This window comes from Elephas maximus, chromosome 10 (assembly GCF_024166365.1).
Source record: "Elephas maximus indicus isolate mEleMax1 chromosome 10, mEleMax1 primary haplotype, whole genome shotgun sequence".
Classification (NCBI taxonomy): domain Eukaryota; kingdom Metazoa; phylum Chordata; class Mammalia; order Proboscidea; family Elephantidae; genus Elephas; species Elephas maximus.
This window is the reverse complement of record NC_064828.1, coordinates 84,198,850-84,220,917: the sequence shown is the minus strand read 5'-3', so window position 1 is coordinate 84,220,917 and position 22,068 is coordinate 84,198,850. Positions and strand designations below refer to the sequence as shown.

General features: G+C 39.2%; 1 protein-coding gene across 16 annotated transcripts in view; it reads right to left on the bottom strand.

Moving 5' to 3' along the window:
- SIPA1L1 (signal induced proliferation associated 1 like 1) overlaps positions 1–22,068 on the bottom strand; it is a 412,099-nt gene that overhangs the window by 282,256 nt on the left and 107,775 nt on the right. The gene's annotated exons all lie outside the window — the stretch shown is intronic.

Genomic DNA, 22,068 nt, shown 5'->3' with positions numbered 1-22,068 from the left:
GGTGGTTTCGAACCACTGATCTTTTGGTTAGCAGCTCACTGTCAACCAAAGAAAACATGGTATTAAAAACTAGGAACTGAACTCCAGGGTTATAATTATAGGGTTATAACTCTCCTACAAAAATTCTATATAGCTGTTAGACTTACGTCTGAAATGCACTTGCTATCTGCATTAAATTTAAATAAAATTTATAATTTTCTATTGTAGAATAAGATTCTTTTCAAAGTTACTCTGAATAAAACAGGAGATAAATCATTCTCAGAATGATGGTCTAAAGAAAATTACTGCACTAAAGCCAGAAACAGCTTTTCCCGTTGGATTTCTTAAGTTTAATTCTTTGACCGTAATGAATCACAATGTAAAATGGAGAGATAACCTGAAATACTTTGACAATTCAAACATTCACTGAATACAGAACAGAGTCACAATAAATGGGATCATCAAGCAGCAAAAGGTGGACACATGGCAACTTGCATGCATTAGTGACTGCCACACTTAATACAAAAAAAATCAATGTTGGGTCTGGCAACATGAAGATAATAAACCACCACCAAACCCAATGCCGTCGAGTCGATTCCGACTCATAGTGACCCTAGAGGACAGAGTAGAACTGCCCCATAGAGTTTCTAAGGAGCACCTGGCAGATTCGAACTTCCGACTCTTTGGTTAGCAGCTGTAGCACTTAACCACTATGCCACCAGGGTTTCCTGTGAAGATAATAGTTTCTGTTAATACTGAAATAAAGTCAAACTAGCACATCAGTTACAAAGCCTAAGATTTAATATGTTTTGCCATAATAACACAAAAGATATCAGGAAAAAAAAAAGTTCTTCAGTTCAAAGTGCTAAACTTCACTCGTCATCAGGGAAATGCAATCTAAACGGCAGTAAGATCGGATACCACACCATACCCACCCAAATGCAAAAAATTAAAGACTAGAAACCCTGGTGGCATAGCGGCTAAGTGCTACAGCTGCTAACAAAGAGGTCAGCAGTTCAAATCCACCAAGTGCTCCTTGGAAACTCTATGGGGCAGTTCTGCTCTGTCCTATAGGGTCGCTATTAGTCGGAATCGACTCCACGGCAGTAGGCTTGGTTTTTTTTTGTTTAGAAGTACCAAGAATTAATGATTATATGGACCCACTGGAACGCTCACATACCGTTAATAATAGTGTACATTAGTGCAACTACTTCAGGAAAAGGTTTTGCAGTATCTACTAAAGCTGAACGAACACATATCCTGTAATTCTGTCATGCTATTCTTAAATACATATCCAACAGAAATGTAGGCATGTGTATTCCAAAAGACAAGAACAAGAATGATCATAAAAGCATTCACTATAATGTCCAAAAACTGCAAACAAAACAAAACAAAAAAAACAAATATTCAATTGTAGGGCAGATAAGTTGTGATGTAGTCACATGATGAAATACTCCGGCGGGGGGGGGGTGTGCCCTGCTATATGCAAAAACATTTAAGTAACTTTCAAGAACAATATATTGAACAAAAGAAGCTGAACTGAAGAGTACACACTATATTACTGCATTTTCATAAAATCAGGCAAAACTAATCTATGATGATATGAGCTAGAATACTGGTTACCCTTGGTAGTACTGGGAAAGGGGGATGGTGAAATGCACATGAGGAAGATTCTGGTAGTATTTTAATCTTTAAATTAAGTGGTGATTATAAATTTATAATTTATCAAAGGTAAAAGTTTCTGAAACGTAAAAACATGTATGTGCTTTTCTAAACGCATGTTATACTTTAAAGGAGTGTTGGTGGCACAACAGTTAAGAACTCAGATGCTAACTGAAGGACAGGCGGTTTGAACCTACCCAACAGCTCTTTGGGAGAAAGACCTAGAGATCTGCTTCTGTAGAGGTTACAGCCAAGAAAACCCTATGGAACAGCTGTACACTGTCACTTGAGGTCACTATGAGTTGAAATTCACTTGATGGTGTCTAACAACAACAGTTTTATACTCTGAGAAAAAATTTCAACTTATTTACAAGTGTATGCACCTATACATTTCATAAAAGCATAAACCTAGAGGTGGAACCAAGATGGCAGAGTAGTCATATACTTCCGGTGAACCCTCTTACAACAAAGACCCAAAAAAACAAGTGAAACAACTTATATTTATGACAAGCCAGGAGCCCCAAACATCAAAGGCAAAGTTAGAAAATGGACTGAGCGGCATAGGTAGGGAGAGACAGTTCAGAAACGGAGAGGAGTTGCCGGACCTGAATCGCTGTGAACCCTCAGGCTGCGGTGGGCTGGTGGTAGCGTTCGCCGCAGTTTCCTCAGGGAGAAACAGCCAGCCGCACAGCCTACTCACACCTCCAGAACCAAAGAAGAATGGCGCTCTCAGCAAAAGCCATGTACTTGCATATATATTACCACATCCTCAGCCCCGAAGCCAACTTCAGTAGCTGTCAATTTCCCTGGGCCTAAGAAAGGTCCTGCTGCGCGGCCTGAGCCATTCTCCGGGCCTTGGAGAAGAAATAAATTCACAACTGAAAAAGTAACCTGCCAGCTCCACTAACCTGGGGAACCCAAGACAGAAGTGGCTCCTTTTAAGGCATAAATGGACCGTGGGCTTTGAATACCTTTTCCCCATGCATGGACCTGTGTGAGAATAGGCCCTTGTTGGCAGACTGCAACTGTTTCAGCTGTGCAGTGGAGAGGTGGGTATTTCATGTTCGACACCGCTTTGCCTATTAAACAGGGTCCTCACCTACCCACATCAGGGGCCTAGGGACTGGTGGCTCCACTCAGGTCACACAGTCACCTGCGACGGGCATCCAAGGATAACTGGTATCTGCCAGTCCTTACACCCAAAAGCACTGGGTGCCCAGGATCTGCCTGCAGAACCCACCCACCTATGTGCTCTAGGGAACAGAGACGCACTTTCCTCACAGACACTCAGGGGACGGTTGTCAGCACCCTGCCTTGTTCAGAGCATGAGTCCCTACTGCAAACAGATACCGGTACCTACACCAATCAACCCTGCCCCTCTAAGACTGTAGGACAGAGCCGATACCACACACTTGATGACCAACTACCTGGATACCTGAGCTGAATCCATACAAGAAAAGTGAAAGGACTCCTAGGCTCACATACTTGATAATGGCTCTAGCCATCTGGTGACAGGACATTAGAGCTTCAAAGGTGAAAATGAGCACGCTACCTCATTCAAGTAACTTATTTTGGTATGTCAAAACAAAACAAAGCAACAAGCTATGATACAGTAAGCGAACATAAAATAAACTAATACAATAACTTAAAGATGGCTCAGATACAACAGTCAATATCAAGGCACACGAAGAAGCAGACCATGATCACTTCAACATGTTCTCAAAATAAAGAATCAAGGGATCTTCTGGATGAAGGTGCCTTCCTGGAATTACTGGATGCACAACACAGAAGATTAATAAACAGAACTCTTCAAGACAGCAGGAAGGAGATCAGGCAATATGCAGAACAAGCCAAGAACACACAGATAAAACGAAGAAATTAAGAAAGTTATTCAAGAATGTAACAAAAAATTTAATAAGCTGTAAGAATCCACGGAGAGACAGCAATCAGAAATTCAGAAGATTAACAATAAAATTACAGAATTAGACAACTCAATAGTCAGAGGAGCACAATCGAGCAAATGGAAGGCAGAATTTGTGAACTTGAAGATAAAGCACTTGGCACCAATATATTTAAAGAAAAATCAGATAAAAGAATTTTAAAAAATGAAACCTTAAGAATCACATTGGCCTCTATCAAGAGAAATAACCTACAAGTGATTGGAGTACCAGAGCAGGGACGGATAACAGAAAATACAGAGAGAATTGCTGAAGATTTATTGGCAGAAAACTTCCCTGGTATTGTGAAAGATGAGAAGATAAACCCAAGATGCTCATTGAACTCCACATAAGGTAGATTTTAAAAGAAAGTCACCAAGACATATCGTAATCAAACTTGTCAAAACCAAAGATAAAGAGAGAGTTTTAAGAGCAGCTAGGGATAAACGAAAAGTCACCTACAAAAGAGAGTCAATAAGAGTAAGCTCAGACTACTCGACAGAAACCACACAGTCAAGAAGGCAATGGGATGACTTATATAAAAAACTGAAGGAAAAAAATTGCCAGCTAAGAATCATATATCCAGCAAAACTGTCTCTCAAATATGAAGGTGAAATTAGGACATTTCCAGATAAACAGAAGTTTAGGGAATTCGTAAAAAACAAAACAAAACTACAAAAAATATTAAAGGGAGTTCTCTGGTTAGAAAAGCAATACTATCAGACATCAACTGAAGACTAGAACACTGGACAGAGCAATCAGATTGTCAACCCAGACAGGGAAATCACAAAAGTAAATCAAGATTAAAAAAACAAAAACTCAAAACAGGGAAACAGCGATGTCATTATGTAAAAGAAGTCAGCATTAAAACAATAAAGAGGGACTAAGAAATGTAGTCATAGATTTTTCATATAAAGATGAAGACAAGGCGATATCAAGAAATAAAAGTTACGTTTAAACAAAGAAAAATAGAGGTAAATGCTAAGGTAACCACAAAGGAGAATAACAATCCTACTCATCAAAACACAATACAAGAAAAAAATAGAGATTCAGCAGAAACAAAAACAACAACAATGAATCAGAGGAAAAAACAATAAAGATAAATTACTCAGCACAAAAAATTAAGTGGGAAAAAGAATCTGACAACAACACACAAAAAAAAAGACATCAAAATGACAGCACTACTCTTATACACTGCTGGTGGGAATGTAAAATGGTACAAACACTTTGGAAATCTATCTGGCATTTTCTTAAAAAGTTAGAAATAGAACTACCATACAACCCAGAAATCCCACTCCTCGGAATATACCCTAGAGAAATAAGAGCCTTCACACAAACAGATATATGCACACCCATGTTTATTGCAGCACTGTTTACAATAGCAAAAAGCTGGAAGCAACCAAGGTGTCCATCAACGGATGAATGGGTAAATAAATTGTGGTATATTCACACAATGTAATACTACGCATCAATAAAGAACAGTGACGAATCTGTGAAACATTTCATAACATGGAGGAACCTGGAAGGCATTACGCTGAGCGAAATTAGTCAGAGGCAAAAGGACAAATATTGTATAAGACCACTATTATAAGATCTTGAGAAATAGTATAAACTGAGAAGAACACATATTTTTGTGGTTACGAGGCGGGGAGGGAGGGTGGGAGGGGGTTTTTTACTGATTAGTTAGTAGATAAGAACTACTTTAGGTGAAGGGAAGGACAATACTCAATACACAGAAGGTCAGCTCAAACGGACTGGACCAAAAGCAAAGAAGCTTCCGGGATAAACTGAATGCTTCAAAGGTCAGCGAAGCAAGGGCGGGGGTTTGGGGACTATGGCTTAAGGGGACTTTTAAGTCAATTGGCAAAATAATACTATTATGAAAACAGTCTGCATCCTACTTTGAAATGTGGCATCTGGGGTCTTAAATGCTAACAAGCAGCCATCTAAGATGCATCAATTGGTCTCAACCCACCTGGAGCAAAGGAGAATGAAGAACACCAAGGTCACACGACACCTATGAGCCCAAGAGACAGAAAGGGCCACATGAACCAGAGACTTACATCATCCTGAGACCAGAAGAACTAGATGGTGTCCGGCCACAACCGATGACTGCCCTGACAGGGAGCACAACAGAGAACCCCTGAGGGAGCAGGAGATCAGTGGGATGCAGACCCCAAACTCTCATAAAAAGACCAGACTTAACGGTCTGACTGAGACTAGAGGAATCCTGGCGGTCATGGTCCCCAAACCTTCTGTTGGCACAGGACAGGAACATGGAAGGGACTGGACAAGGGGTTGGAGAAAGATGTTGATGAAGAGTGAGCTACTTGTATCAGGTGGACACTTGAGACTGTGTTGGCATCTCCCGTCTGGAGGGGAGATGGGAGGGTAGAGAGGGTTAGAAACTGGCAAAATTGTTACGAAAGGAGAGATCGGAAGGGCTGACTCATTAGGGGGAGAGTAAGTGAGAGTATGGAGCAAGGTGTATATAAGCTTGTATGTGACAGACTGACTTGATTTGTAAACATTCACTTAAAGCTCAATAAAAATTATTAAAAAAAAAATGACAGCACTAAACTCATACTTATCCATAATTATGCTGAATATAAATGGACTAAATGCACCAATAAAGAGACAAAGAATGGCAGAATGGATAGAAAAACACGATCCATCTATACGCTGCCTACAAGAGACACACCTTAGACTTAGAGACACAAAATAACTAAAACTCAAAGGATGGAAAAAAATTTACCAAGCAAACAACAATCAAAAAAGAGCAGGAGTGGCAATATTAATTTCTGACAAAATAGACTTTAAAGTTAAATCCAGCACAAAGGATAAAGAAGGACACTATATAATAATTAAAGGGACAATATACCAAGGATATAACCATATTATAAACTCTGCACCCAATGACAGTACTGCAAGATACATAAAACAAACTCTAACATCACTGAAAAGTGAGAGAAACAGCGCCACAATTCTAGTAGGAGACTTCAACACACCACTTTCAGTAAAGGACAGGACATCCAGAAAGATGCTCAATGAAGACATGGAAGATCTAAATGCCACAATCAACCAACTTGACCTCACAGACATATACAGAACACTCCACCCAACAGCAGCCAACTATTACTTTCTTTTCCAACGCATATGGAACATATGGAACATTCTCTAGAATAGACCACATATTAACTCATAAACCAAGCCTTGGAAGAATTCAAAACATCGAAATATTACAAAGCATCTTCCCTGACCATAAGGCTGTAAAAGTAGAAATCAATAACAGAAAAAGCAAGGAAAAGAAATCCAACACTTGGAAACTGAATCCTACCCTGCTCAAAAATGACTGGGTTATAGAAGACATTAAGGATGGAATAAAGAAATTCACCGAATCCAATAAGAATGAAAACACTTCCTTTCAGAACCTTGGGGACACAGCGAAAGCAGTATTCAGAGGTCAATTTACATCAACAAAGGCACACATACGAAAAGAAGGGCTAAAATCAAAGAATTACCCCTACAACTTGAACAAATAGAAAGAGAGCAATAAAAGAAACCCTCAGGCACCAAAAGAAAGCAAATAATAAAAATTAGAGCAGAATTAAATGAAATAGAGAACAGAAAAACAATCGAAAGAGTTAACAAAATTACAAGCCATTGGCCAAACTCACAAAATAAAAACAGGAGAGGAAGCCAATAACCCGAATAAGAAATGCGATGGGCAATATCACAACAGACCCAACTTAAATTAAAAGAAACATATCAGATTACTATAAAAAATGGTACCCTAACAAATCTGAAAACCTAGGAGAAATGGATCAATTCGTAGAAACATACTACCTACCTAAACTAACTCAGAGGTACAATAACTAAAAAAACCCATAACTAAAGAAGAGATTGAAAAAATAACCGAAGAACTCCCAATAAACAAACCCTGGCCCCTGCAGAGTTCTACCAAACTTTAACAGAAAGGTTAACACTACCAGTACTAAAGGTATTTCAGAGCACAGAAAAGGACGGAATAATCCCAAACTCATTTTATGAAGCCAGCATATCCCTGATACCACAACCAGGTAACCAAACCAAAAACCAAACCCAGTGCCGTCGAGTTGATTCCGGCTCAAAGTAACCCTATAGACACCACAAAAAAAGAACATTACAAACCTATATCCCTCATGAGCTTGGATGCAAAAATCCTCAACAAAATTCTAGCCAATACAATTCAACAACATGTCAAAAAAATAATTTACCATGACCAAGTGGGATTCATACCAGGTATGCAGGGATGGTTCAACATTACAAAAACAATTCATGTAATTCATCATATAAATAAAAAACAAGAACCACATGATGTTATCAATCGATGCAGAAAAGGCATCTGACAAAGTTCAACACTCATTCATGATAAAAATTCTCAGCAAGATAGAAATAGAAGGAAAATTCCTCAACATAATAAAGGGCATCTATGCAAAGCCAACAGCCAATATCACTCTAAATGGAGAGAACCTGAAAGCATTTCCCTTGAGAACGGGAACCAGACAAGGATGCCCTTTATCACCGCTCTTATTCAACATCGTGCTGGAAGTCCTAGCCAGGGCAATTAGGCTAGACAAAGAAATAAAAGGTATCCGGATTGGCAAGGAAGAAGTAAAGTTATCACTATTTGCAGATGACATGATTATATACACAGAAAACCCTAAGGAATCCTCCAGAAAACTACTGAAACTAATAGAAGAGTTTGGCAGAGTCTCAGGTTATAAAATAAACATACAAAAATCACTTGGATTCCTCTACATCAACAAAAAGAACACTGAAGAGGAAATCACCAAATCAATACCATTCACAGTAGCCCCCAAGAAGATAAAATACTTAGGAATAAATCTTACCAAGGATGTAAAAGACCTATACAAAGAAAACTACAAAGCTCTACTACAAGAAATTCAAAAGGACATACTTAAGTGGAAAAACATACCCTGCTCAAGGATAGGAAGACTTAACATAGTAAAAATGTCTATTCTACCAAAAGCCATCTATACATTTTATGCACTTCCGATCCAAATTCCAATGTCATATTTTAAGGGGATAGAGAAACAAATCACCAATTTCATATGGAAGGGAAAGAAGCCCCGGATAAGCAAAGCACTACTGAAAAAGAAGAAGAAAGTGGGAGGCCTCACTGTACCTGACTTCAGAACCTATTATACAGCTACAGTAGTCAAAACAGCCTGGTACTGGTACAACAACAGGCACATAGACCAACGGAACAGAATTGAGAACCCAGACATAGATCCATCCACGTACGAGCAGCTGATATTTGACAAAGGCCCAGTGTCAATTAATTGGGGAAAAGATAGCCTTTTTAACAAATGGTGCTGGCATAACTGGATATCCATTTGCAAAAAAATCATACAGGACCCATACCTCACACCATGCACAAAAACTAACTCCAAGTGGATCAAAGACCTAAACATAAAGACTAAAATGATAAAGATCATGGAAGAAAAAATTGGGACAACCCTAGGAGCCCTAATACAAGGTATAAACAGAATACAAAACATTACCAAAAATGATGAAGAGAAACCAGATAAATGGGAGCTCCTAAAAATCAAACACCTATGCTCATCTAAAGACTTCTCCAAAAGAGTAAAAAGAACACCTACAGATTGGGAAAGAATTTTCAGCTATCACATCTCTGACCAGCGCCTGATCTCTAAAATCTACATGATTCTGTCAAAACTCAACCACAAAAAGACAAGCAACCCAATCAAGAAGTGGGCAAAGGATATGAACACACATTTCACTAAAGAAGATATTCACGCACCCAACAGATACAGGAGAAAATGCTCTCAATCATTAGCCATTAGACAAATGCAAATTAAAACTACAATGAGATTTCATCTCACACCAGCAAGGCTGGCATTAATCCAAAAAACACAAAATAATAAATGTTGGAGAGGCTGTGGAGAGATTGGAAGTCTTATACACTGCTGGTGGGAATGTAAAATGGTACAACCACTTTGGAAATCTATCTGGCATTATCTTAAACAGTTAGAAATAGAACTACCATACAACCCAGAAATGCCACTCCTCGGAATATACCCTAGAGATACAAGAGCCTTCATACAAACAGATATATGCACACCCATGTTTATTGCAGCACTGTTTACAATAGCAAAAAGTTGGAAGCAACCAAGGTGTCCATCAACGGATGAATGGGTAAATAAATTGTGGTACATTCACACAATGGAATACTACGCATCAATAAAGAACAGTGACGAATCTCTGAAACATTTCATAACATGGAGGAACCTGGAAGGCATTATGCTGAGTGAAATTAGTCAGAGGCAAAAGGACAAATATTGTATAAGACCACTATTATAAAATCTTGCGAAATAGTAAACCTGAGAAGAACACATACTTTTGTGGTTACGAGGCGGGGAGGGAGGGAGGGTGGGAGAGGGTTTTTTATTGATTAATCAGTAGATAAGAACTGCTTTAGGTGAAGGGAAAGACAACACTCAATACATGGAAGGTCAGCTCAATTGGACTGGACCAAAAGCAAAGAAGTCTCCGGGATAAAATGAATGCTTCAAAGGTCAGCGGAGCAAGCGCAGGGGTCTGGGGAACATGGTTTGAGGGGACTTCTAAGTCAATTGGCAAAATAATTCTATTATGAAATCATTCTGCATCCCACTTTGAAATGTGGCGTCTGGGGTCTTAAATGCTAACAAGCAGCCATCTAAGATGCATCAATTGGTCTCAACCCACCTGGAGCAAAGGAAAATGAAGAACACCAAGGCCACACGACAACTAAGAGCCCAAGAGACAGAAAGGGCCACATGAACCAGAGACCTACATCATCCTGAGACCAGAAGAACTAGTTGGTGCCCGGCCACAATCGATGACTGCCCTGACAGGGAGCACAGCAGAGGACCCCTGAGGGAGCAGGAGATCAGTGGGATGCAGACCCCAAATTCTCATAAAAAGACCATACTAAATGGTCTGACTGAGACTAGAGGAATCCCGGCGGCCATGCTCCCCAGACCTTCTGTTGGCACAGGACAGGAACCATCCCCGAAGACAACTCATCAGACATGAAAGGGACTGGTCAGCGGGTGGGAGAGAGACGCTGATGAAGAGTGAGCTAATTATATCAGGTGGACACTTGAGATTGTGTTGGCAACTCTTGTCTGGAGGGGGGATGGGAGGTTAGAGAGAGAGGGAAGCCGGCAAAATTGTCAAGAAAGGAGAGACTGAAAGGGCTGACTCAAGAGGGGGAGAGCAAGTGGGAGTAGGGAGTGAGATGTATGTAAACTTATATGTGACAGACTGATTGGATTTGTAAACGTTCACTTGAAGCTTAATAAAAGTTATAAAAAAAAAAAAAAATCAAACACCTAAGACTTCACCAAGAGAGTCAAGATTATCTACAGACTGGGAAAAAGTTTTTAGCTATTACATTTCCAGTCAGCGCCTGACCTCTAAAATGTACATGATACTGCAAAAATTTAACTACAAAAAGACAAATAACCCAATTTAAAAAAATGGGCAAAAGATATGAATAGACACTTCACTAAAGAAGACATTCAGGTAGCTAACAGATACATTAGGAAATGCTCATGATCATTAGCCATTAGAGAAATGCAAACCAAAACTACAATGAGATTTCATCTCACTCCAACAAGGTGGCATTAGTCCAAAAAACACAAAATAATAAATGTTGGAGAGGCTGTGGAGAGACTGGAACACTTCTACACTGCTGGTGAGAATGTAAAATGGTACAACCACTTTCAAAATCGATTTGGCGCTTCCTTAAAAAATTACAAATAAGACTACCATACGATCCAGCAATCCCACTCCTTGGAATATATCCTAGAGAAATAAGAGCCTTTACACGAACAGATAGATGCACACCCATGTTCACTGCAGCACTATTTACAATAGCAAAAAGATGGAAGCAACCAAAGTGCCCATCAACGGATGAATGGATAAAGTATGGTATATTGACACAACAGAATACTACGCATTGATAAAGAACAGTGATGACTCTGTGAAACATTTCATAATATGGAGGAATTTGGAAAGCATTATGCTTAGTGAAATTAGTCACTTGCAGAAGGACAAATATTGTATAAGACCACTATTACAAGAACTCGAGGAATAGTTTAAACAGAATATGCTTTGATGGTTACGGGGGGTGGGGGGGCCAGTGGAATTCACTAATTAGATAGTAGATAAGAACTACTTCAGGTGATGGGTAAGACAACACACAATACAGGAGAGGTCAGCACAACTGCACTAAACTAAAAAAAAAGACATTTCCTGAATAAACTGAATGCTTCGAAGGCCAGTGTACCAGGGGCAGGGGTTTGGGAGCCATGGTTTCAGGAGACATCTAAGTCAAATGGCATAATAAAATCTATTAAGAAAACATTCCACATTCCACTTTGGAAAGTGGCATCTGGGGTCTTAAACACTAACAAGCGGCCATCTAAAATGCATCAGTTGGTCTCAACCCACCTGAAGCCAAGGAAAATAAAGAACACCAAAGACACAATTATGAGCCCAGGGGACAGAAAGGGCCACATAAACCAGAGACTACATCAGCCTGAGAGCAGAAGAACTAGATGGTGCCCAGTTACAATCGATGACTGCCATGACAGGGAACAAAACAGAGAACTCCTGAGAGAGCAGGAAAGCAGTGGGATGCAGACCCCAAGTTCTTGTAAAAAGACCAGACTTAATGGTCAGACTGAGACTAGAAGGACCACACAGAGGTCATGGTCTGCAGACCTTCTGTGAGCCCAAGACTGGAACCACTCTCAGAGCCAACTCTTCAGACAGGGATTGGACTAGACTATGGGACAGAAAATGATACTGGTGAAGACTGAGCTTCTCGGATCAAGTAGACACACGAGACTATGTGGCAACTCTTGTCTGGAAGGGAGATGAGAGAGGAGGGGGGTCAGAAGCTGGCCGAATGGACATGAAAATACAGAGTGGAGGGAAGGAGTGTGCTGTCTCATTAGAGGCAGAGCAACTAGGAGTATACAGCAAGGCGTGTAAGTTTTTGTATGAGAGACTGACTTGGTTTGTAAACTTTCACTTAAAGCACAATAAAAGAAAAAAGTATAAACCTGTTGCTGTCAAGTCAATTTTGACTCCCAGCAACCCTACAGGACAGAGCAGAACTGCCCCATAGGGTCTCCAAGGCTGTAATTTTTAAAGAAGCAGATTGCTAGGTCTTTTCTTCTGCAAAGCCACTGATGAGTTGCAGCTGCCAATGTTTTGGTTGAGGAGCCAGGCACTTAACCATTGCACCACCAAGGGTCCTTAAGGCAGGCATAAACCCGTAGCCATCAAGTCGATTTCAACTCACAGCAACCCTATCGGACAGAGTAGAACTGCCCCACAGGATTTCCAAGGAGCAGATGGTAGATCTGAGCTGCCAACCTTCTGGTGGGTGGCCAAAGCTCTTAACCACTGTGCCACCAGAGCTAGGGTAGACATACTGTGGAATTACAGAGGAGTGTCAATGGGCACTTAATACAGATTGAATATATAAGGAAAAGCATGGAAAAGAAGTGAAGAGCAAGTTCAAAGAGAATTGTTCAGTTTACCTGGAGAGACAGGTGTGTGAAGAGGTTTAGAGGAAAATACGTTTGAAAAGTTAGGTTGGAAATCTGTTTGTCCAGGGCTTGGAAGCCCTAGTTAAAGAATTTGGACACTTTTTATGTGGTTTCCATATGGGTAACAGTGGCTGATCTCTTTTTCATACTGAATCTGAATTTTATTTTTAACTACGTTTGCATGGAATTGAAATTGTTTCAAAATTCTTTAAAACATATGGCTATGTCCTGGTTAACATGCTCGACTGCCAACCGAAAGGTTAAAGGTTCAAGTCCACCCAGGGGTACCTCAGAAGAAAGACTTGGCCATTTACTGAAAAATCCGCCATTGAAAACCCTACGGGGCACAGTTCTACTCAAACACACATGAGGTCCACGAGTTGGAACTGACTCCACAACAACTGTTTTCTTGTTTTTTAGAATGGACATTAAGATCCAGTATAAAGAAAAAACAACCCTGAGATTTTATGGACCATAATTCTGATTGTATAAATTTTCTGAATCTTGTCAACTTGAGTTCATGGCTGTGAAATGAGCATGGTATTCTCATAAAAATTTATGTAAATAATGGTATTTCTGCAGTTTACCTTACATACACAGCCCCTAAATCGGTTATTTGTGGGTCTGTTTCAGATCCAAAGTCTTACACAGGGAGTCTTTCCCACGGGGTTAGGGCTGACCAAAGTATTTAGATGGGACCCTGTGCAGCCCTGCCTAGCCAGACTTCTTGGTGGCCTCTGTCCTTGTATCACTGCCCAGAAGTTCCCAAGGGGTTCCAGTTGAGCCTTTAGCCTTCTTGATTACTTATAAAAACATAACCATTATACTGTTATTTGGAGAGGACTAAATTCTGCATTTAATAAAAACTCCCCATTTATTAGTATCAATGTAAGGAGAAAATTTATTCAAAACTAGTCAGGACTGATTGTGAAACATGTTTTTTGGGTGAGCTTAGAGGTGGTGGTGTAAGATTCCTCGGGGCAGGTACTATGTCTGTCTTGCTGACCACTGTCTCTCCATGGCTAAGTATGGTGCCAGGGACATAGTAAGTACCAAATGAATGCTTCTTGAATAAACACTGGATGAATCTTGGGTACCTGTTCCTGTGGCAAAGCTACTGTCCTAGATGGAAAAAGTGGTTAAGTTTTTAATTAAAACATCTTTCTGCTGGTTCTATAGGTTTTGCTTAGCGATAAAGATTTGAAAATTATTTTTCAATGTGTTGCTTCAAAATGTTAATAACACTTTAAAATTATTTTTAGGTGAAATAACTAAATAGAACAGAAGTATCTAAAAATGTAAAATCCTGTTGACTATTTTAAAAAATGCAGAACATGTAGTATTAGCATTCTCTTTCTCTTTAGAAAGGGTCACTATCCTAAATTAAGATATTGCCTTTCTAGCCAAGATCTCATTTACTTGACTCAAAGCCCAGAGTATAGATGGCAGTACAAGAAGGTTTGCCAAAGCATGGAAGAGTAATGAAATTTTTTTCCCCAGCAACTTGGAATTTTGTGTGTGTGTGTGCAATTCTAGTAATTAAGTATGAAAAAACAGCATTTTTAACATTTAATAAAGAAAACAAATTTGAAATAAACAGAAATTCACTATAAAAAAAAATTTTTTTTTTCTGATAGGGAGACAGCAGAACATGAGGAAAAGGGGAAGATTTGATCATTTTAATAGAGCCTGTGGTTTCTAGCTCCTTAAATTTTCTTCTTACGTTTTCTTGAAGGTAACGTGGCATCATAATATTACATGTTGCACACTGAGGTGCTTACTGGAATATCCTTTAGAAGCTTCTGAAACTTATTTACCTGGGAGCCAGCTTACAGTGGGCTGGGAGATAAATTTTGTGCTTACGGCTTTTAAGTTCAAAAATCGCAAGATTTGGTTTTCATACTGTAAGAAATTTCACAGTGTCATTCTGTCTCTGAAAATATTTCGCAGTTCACAATTCTATTTTACAATTTCGCAGCTCATCTAGTGTGGAGGAAGTAACTGATGCACTAAATACAAGACCTTAGTGGTATTTTGGGTGCTGTCTGTAGCTTTTCACATTTTTTAACAAGCATTTGTTGTAGGATCATCAATGCATAAATTGTGAAAATGCATCAAATTTAATCAATAAAGAATTTTACTTTTTTGCAATTGTTTGCAATTCTTTGTAATCCTTCTGATGGGTTTTTGGATGAGTATATGATGAAACTGATTTTCACGTAGAAGCCACTCATCAAGTCGTAGAAAGGGATTTGCCGATAGTTTTTAATGTACTTGACATGACTTAACAACAGGACCTTTGGAAAACCAACAAACATACTTATTGGTGCCCTTCCCTGACACCCTCTGTCATGACAGAATGATTTTTCTTGTTATGCTAAGCGGGTTAGAGAATAATTTCTACTACGTACAATTTAGATTCCTAAGACCAAACTGCACTCAAAATATCAAAGGGCATATACATATATCTATAGCCACAGTTGAAACAACCCTTTTCTGAGAAAGAAAGGAAGTCATTAAGGACAATTTCCATAAAAAAGGTGCCACACTCTCCCAACAAGGACCCATTCTCATACTCCTGTTGCTAAAAACAATTGCACAGAAATCCCCCTCTCCAGGAGTGCTACGGTAGGAGGGAGAAGAAGAGCCTAGAGTCACAAATTTTATATTTTGGATTCACAGGTGATAAATAATATGTGAAATCCTGACAGTCTTGGACACACTTTTCTTTTTCTACGGTTATCTGTTTCTGTCCAGGTCAATACTAATTCAGCCATTAAAAGAAAACAGGATACAACGTTTTGAAAGTTAGATGACAGTGGTATATTAGGATGCTCATTTTTTAAGTTTAGATACTCTGAACTGGGGTCTAGTTTCTGTGTATACTTAGCAAGTGAATTAGGGACAGAGCCAGGCAATTCATGTCCTGAAAGTAATACCCACTGCCAACCCTTAGGTGCCCTGAGCCTTTATAAATAGTTTCGAGCTACAGCCTGTCCCAGGTCTCTGTGGACACAAAGAATGACTTCATCTACTTCAATAGGACCAGTATAAAATTCTCACTCAACTCAGCATTCATTCTGCAAAAATAAATGCATGCCATTCTGTGCTTTTCCTTGGGGTTATAGGAGAGTGTTTTGAAAAAGAACAACTTTAGAAGACAAAAGCTTAAAATAATCCCCAGACTTCCCTGATACATGGTTCTTAGACTAGGGAATAAATGTCCATCACATTTTTCAATGCCTGAGACTATTTCACACCCACAGTTCCCAGGTTGGTATTTCTCTTGCTCATCCTAGGAGACTGTATTTTACTTAATTTTTTTGCAAATAATTCATGTACTGATCTCAACTGTGAGAAATAGATTGGCCTGGGGTTTTTTTTTGTTTGTTTGTTTGTTTTTGTTTTAGTTTCTGGACCATATTTAGGCTGAAGCCCTAAAACTGCTCACTTGTTTACACTGAGAGAACACAGTTGAATTCTTTGGACTTTACCTCCACATGCTATTGAGCTGGAGTTTTTGTATTATATGAGGGAATCATGAAGGACACTCAACGATTAGGGAGATTTCTCCAAAAGGTGATGATGTGGTCCTCCCCACTAACGCCTCTTAATTCTGTGCCCCTAAGAGCCTTTTTTTTTTTTAAGAGCCAGTTACTAAACATGCGGAGATACCTCCATCCCAGGACCAGGTGGTGCCCAGAATTACAAGTCAGAGTGAAAATCAGCAAATGCCAAGTTTAATTACAAAATAGTTATAATATGAACTTTTAAAATGGGCTTACATTCTATTTGAGGAAAGAAAACTTGTTTATATGCAATCATTGCAATTATGGAAGACAACATACAATCTAATTGCTTCACTGACAGTTTTTACTTATCTCAAGAGTAGGAAAAAAATCCAGTGAGCAAACTGAAAATCTGAGTAGAAACTTTTGGCTTCTGATTTTGATCAGATGAATGAGGAAAGAGAGTGAAGGGCAACTTTTCTTTCAAAACTTGTGATGACCTCCACATTCTCTGATGTATACAGTATTCTCAGTTGCCTGAGGTCTTCATGAAAGTCTAGAATTAGAAGCACGTTACATTTCTCCCTTCTGGAGAAAATAATTTGTTAATGGGCGTCCACCCCATATATTAAGGGAGATAAGTAGCTTTCCCTGTCTCTTGTCTCGAGATAAGAGAAGACATCAGCCAGAGCTAAAACTTAATCCTGTTTACCTATACTGATCATGGTTTCTTCCTTGAGAATTAAAAAAAAAAAAAAAGTCTGATTTTAGCTTGGCAGAGTCTGTCTGAATTCAGCTGTGAATGGGAGGAGGCTGGACAATTAGATTGTTTGTACTGGTGGTTGACTATTTAAATGCATACGTACTACAGGGAGGTAGTACATATACATTTGATGTTAATATTGTTTAACATAATTATCTCTTACTTAAATGTTTCACATTTAAGTCTCCAGCACTTGTTGACTTTAACAGTTTGATGATATTTCTCACCTGAGTTAATGTTGCAGAGTATGTTTCCCTTCCCAGTTATTGTGATCACTGTACCAAACAAACAAACAAAAAAGCAAAACCTGTTGCTGTCGAGTCAATTCTGACTCATAGCGACCCTCTAGGATAAAGCAGAACTGCCCCACAGGGTGTCCAAGGAGTGGCTGGTGGATTCGAACCGCTCATCTTCTGGTTAGCAGTGAAGCTCCTAACCACTGTACCACGAGGGCTCCAAATAAGTAATATGGATACAAGGTAACACAATTGGTAATTAAAATCAACAAATTTCTATTTGATTTTGTTTTTCATGCTCTTATTTGTTTTAACAGGATTATTTTTCCTTAGCTAGATGATAGATGCTAATTTTAGCTAATCTGGAAAACGGAAAGGGATAAAAAAAAACCATTTATGTGTCTAATATTAATACTTCATTGTATTTTCTTTACGTTTTTTCCTATACAAGTATGTATTTTCTAAAAATAAAATTAGGATGTTGTATATATGTTTTGTATCTAGCTTTTTATGTTAACATATTTTTATTAATATTTTCCATCTATTTAAATAATTTTTGGAAATACCATTTCCAGTTGCTCTATGGTATTCTATTACATCATGTTAATTTGTTTAGTCATGTTTTACAAATAGAGCTTCAATGAATTCATGGAAATTTTTTTGAACATAATTTTTACATAAGGACTTGATTATTTTCTTAGGATAATTATGTAGAACAAGAACAAGTGGGTCAAAACATTTGAATTTTTTCCTTTAGCTTCCTCAAACCCTCCTTTTGACACACTTAGGGATAAAGCTATTACCTTTTCCTCTTCTTATGGTGACAAATCAGATTTGAAAGTACACTGCCAATTAATCAATGTGTTGAGTAAATTCTGCAGATAAAAAGGGATACCTTCTATTGAGAAAACCTCACAGGACAAGTCATCTGTCTGGTGTCTGTGATCTTATAACACTGACCAGAAGATTAAAACAGCATCAGAAGCTTCTCTGTGTGTGTGATGTTGTGGAAGATTTAACTGGGAACTTTACCTTTTAGGAACTTGTACATTAGTATTGTACTAAAAGGAAACTTTTTAAGACATAATAAAGTATAAACCTTGAAAATTACTTTCCAATTGTGTGTAACTTAAATAAAACATACTTTAAATCTGCTATGCTGTATTTGCCTGTGCTCCCCAAAATGAGCAGGCCTCTCAGCTCACTTAGGTTTGCCAAAAAAAAACTATACCCTGTTCATTGAGTTTTTATTAAGAGGGCTGTCCAGAACATTTATTTAATGTCCACAGTTATTTGGCTTATGGCTTATTGTGAAAGATCACTATTTTCCAAGGTTTCTGGGGTGTGACATTAGCGTTGTCTGTGGTCTCAGGGCAGCCCTGTGGGGAAAGCAGCAGAGCAGGTGATGATCTCCCCATTTAACAGATGAGAAAACTTATGGAACTTGTCTAATGCCCCTTGGCTATTACATGGCAGCTGCCACTTTTCTTTCTCTTAATGCTCTTTCCATTATTTCATACTTTTTCTCTACATCTCCATCACTTTCTTGGTTGTATTTCCAGTGGTAATAACATCAACTCCATTGATGATGATGATGATGATGATGATGATGATGATGATGATGATGATGATGATGATGGCGGCAGCAGCTATTGCTGACCAACTGCCACATGCCAGGCAGTGTTCTAAGTGCTTTACCATATTTTAACCCTGATCTCAATCCTGTGAAATAGGTGTCATCTCCTTTTTCAGAGGCAAGGAAAGTGGGGCCCAGAGAGGTTAAATAACTTGCCCAAGATTTTTATCATAGAGTAACTGAGAATCTTAATGAAATAATTTCTGTAAAATTCCAAGCAGATACTCAGCTCTCCGTAAATAGTAGTGGTTATGATTATAGTGCATGTCCGGTTATAATTTCTGCTTATATGTGGCCTTTCAGCTTATATGTGGCCTTTCAGCTTGTATGTGGCCTTTCAGCTTGTATGTGGCCTTTCAGCTTGTATGTGGCCAATGAGCACAATGAGGGCAGCGGCTGTGACCTGCCGGCTGCTACAGCCCCAGGGCTGGGTACATAGTTGGTGTTGTGTTAGCGTTTGCTCAATGTCCATTAAATGTACATGCAGTTCTGCTCTGCCATTTAGGATGTGATGCTATTTCATGTTCTCCAGCATCTGGTTAATCACCTGGTGAATCAGGTTGTCTGTCATGCTTAGTCTGTATGGAGGCCTTTACTGTGGGTACTCACCTCCCTGGACTCCGTGTCATGTCTAGGGCACAACCCACATGGAACTGGTGGTTTTCTAAGGCAGTGATCCACTTAGTCTTTGAAGTAATTCTCGAAACTGGAATTTTGTATTCCAAAAACCTTCTGACATTTAGATACAACATGAAATTTCAAGTTGGGGTAAAGAGGATGTTTTCTGAAATTGGCTGAAAGAAGTAGAGTTTGGGAAAACTGAAAATGTTTTTGCTTTAGGGTTTTTTTTTTTCCTCAGGAGGCTAGAGACCCTTTATAGTAGCCTGTGTTTGCAATCCAATTAATATTAAAAAAAAAAAAAAAAAAGGTTACAACAGCATAAATGTGGCTGCTTACTGTCTTTTCTCTTTTTTGAAGTGAAGCTGGTAGAATAAGATATAAGACAGCATGAGCAGGATGTTTGCTCTTTGAGTCAGCCTACTTCTTCCAGTGTAGCAGAGGTCCTGTCAGGACGGACCTTCACACTGGTTGAAGACAAAGGGAAGCCAAAAGGCTGCAGCTGTTTTGATTCTAGGATTCTTCTTTGGGTTGCTAAAGACCTTGCTTTCAATTAACTAATTAGCAAGGCATTACACTGAAGAAGCGCATCTGGAAACTTAGATTTTAATTCTGGTTTTAATTCTAGAGCTCAGTATGGATGGGTTGATTGGCTGAGAGAGTAAAACCCACTTAGCTTTTGTTTTTCTCTCTGAACAAACGAAGTTGTAGTACTTTGAGAAGGGTAAAGGAGATAATGGATAACATTTTATCTGGTGAGTAATTTACTCCCAAGCTCCTTTGTTGTTAGGTGCTGACTCACAGTGACCCCATGTGACAGAGCAGAACTGCCTTATAGAATTTTCTTGGCTGTAATCTTTATGGAAGCAGATGGCCATGTCTTTCTCCCTCGGTGTGGCTGGGTGAATTCGATTCATCAATCTTTTGGTTAGCAGCCGAGCACATAACCACTGCACCACCAGACCTTCTTCCTCAGCTCCTGGAGAGCTAGCTGAATTAACTGCTTCGTGTCTGTAGGATATAACTAAAATTAGTTGTGAGGCTACACCCTGGTGACAAGTCTCTAAGTATTTTTGTTCAGATAAGAGAACACCAGAAAACCCTGGTGGCATAGTGGTGAAAAGCAACCGCTACTAACCAAAAGGTTGGCAGTTCAAATTCACCAGGTGCTCCCCGGAAACCATATGGGGCAGCTCTACTCTGTCCTCATAGGGTTGCTGTGAGTCACAATAGATTCAATGGCAATGGGTTTGACTTTTCTTTTAAAGACCATCTGAAAATCAAGGCAAATTTTAATGAAAACCATTAAATATTGATATACCTAATCCCGTGTTAGGAAATAAGAATGATTTTGCTAGCAGAAAAGGACTATAGTCATACATACGTCATAGAAAATCATAATCACTGGGCTCAGGTTTGGAGGTAGAATGAAAGAACTGTCTCATATAAGCATGATTTTTGTCCTTCTTGGTCATCTTCTTGCTTTCATATTTGTTCTGCTGTATGTGCTTTGTTGGGTTTAGGTTTGGTTTTAGTGCAAGAGAAGCCTGTTTTCTCACTGGTAAACTGGGAGGAGATGTATCAATTTCACAGCAGAATTACAAATGGGAGCCAGTTTGCACAGAACTCTGACTGCCCCCACCCATCTTTGTTGGGCCCTTCCTCTAGGCTCCCACAGCACCCTGGGCTTCCCTCTTATCATGGTACCATCTCCTCCTTCTGACAGGGAACTCCCTCCAGGATAGCACTCCAGATTCCCTAGCATTCTGTAGACACCCTGATGAATAAATACATTACATAAAAAATATATTTTTAGGTTCAAGGTGCTTCAGAGTAATAAATTAAAGCTCACAAGTAAAAACAGAGCATTTAAAGAGATTCTGAGATTAATGCGCAAATGAAAATGCTTGTTGAAATGCCGCTTATTCTTTAAGATCTGATTCAAATAATAGCTGCGACTTCAAGGGCCTACCACGGGTGGGGCACTGTCCCAGGCACTCAATTGCTGCCTCCCCATGATAGCTCCTGTAGTGTCCCCAAAAAGGCTGCTTCACCTTGGAGCCACCATCACATTTCATTAGAGCCTCTTACAG